This window comes from Echinops telfairi, unplaced genomic scaffold, assembly GCF_000313985.2.
Source record: "Echinops telfairi isolate 266 unplaced genomic scaffold, ASM31398v2 ScPeMD7_1;HRSCAF=3_1, whole genome shotgun sequence".
Lineage (NCBI taxonomy): Eukaryota > Metazoa > Chordata > Mammalia > Afrosoricida > Tenrecidae > Echinops > Echinops telfairi.
The window spans coordinates 2,032,426-2,033,796 of NW_022103897.1; positions in this window are offsets into that span (position 1 = coordinate 2,032,426).

A 1,371-nucleotide genomic window follows, 5' to 3' on the forward strand; every position below is an offset into this window, starting at 1 on the left:
GCGGGGTACCACTTAGACCCAACAAGTCAACGAGGGACTTCTTTTTAACTTGGTAGGATATGGACTGGATTTTCAACAACCTGTCTATTATTAGGGTCACCTGTGGGGAAAAAACCAGACTCGGGGTTACCCCGATAATGCCAAAGCCAGAATTTGGACTGGGTTTCCTCATGGGATCACTTTGAACCAGGTTGTCCTTTCTTCTCCCACTTGCCCAGCTGCTTGGGCTCCTGCTCTTAATTCCTTTACCAAGACCGGTATGTGGCCCTTTATGGGTTTCCTTGTGAAAACGCCCTCAGCTTTCGCTGACCCTTCGCTGAAATGTGTAGATAGCACCTGGTGATAAGCCTTGTCATAACTCTCTGTCTCTCAGAAGTGTGAAGGATATGGGGAGGTTTGAACTGTAGCAACTCTTAAAGGACACTTCCTTTTGTTTAGAAAATTAAAATATTTGTGCTCAAAAAAGAGAGAAAGAAAACAGGCTTATTATGTGCTGCATCCAGTCTCTCTCACCTGCATGTCTTTGTTCAGCATATCAGTGGAATAATCTTGGTGGGTACAAGCACAAGAACAGAGTTTCATGTCAGTGAAATCATTCACTGATCAAGCAGCAAAATCAGGATAAGCGGTGTATTGGGTAAAAATCTTCAACATGCAGATTTGATATCATTTCACAGGGTTAGAAATTAAGCAAATAGATCCTGTTAAATGATACCCCAAACTGGAGGATCTTTTCCCCCCAACTTTGTATTATTTGGAACCATACATTAATCCTCAGTTTACATTTTGTGGGCTTTGAATTTGCTCTGCAGATCCTGGGGCCTGGGCCAATTTGACTGGATACAGATGACTTAATGAAGCAGAAGGTGTCTCATCTAGCCCTTTGCACTAGATCATGTTGAGACCCATTTACAGATTTCTGGCTCCCGTTACTCACTAACTTGTCAAATAGGTATTGTATGCCTACTAGATGACTTTACCTTGCTGAGTTCCTCAGCATGCAATTGACAAAGAATATTAAGCAACTTGTATGCCTCTTGGATAATCATCTGTATCTTCCAGGAGCTTCCTTCATAGGGAAGGAATAAGGACAATAAAGATTAGAATAATGTTGGCTTCCAACAACTATAATCCCCTTAGTCCTAGATATTTGATTTATTTTGATTCAAATGAATTACCGTGGATAACAGAATAAGACTGGACTCACTCTTTCATTACACAGCAGACAGATACCTCAGATTTTGTTTCTGTATGTCCAAGTCAATGTCAAGTTAGATATGCCGGAAACCACTCCATGCACTGAGTAGCTTGATGGTGAAGATACCATACCTTTGCTCTTCCTTCTCCTTATCTTAAGGCTGGTCCCTCCAT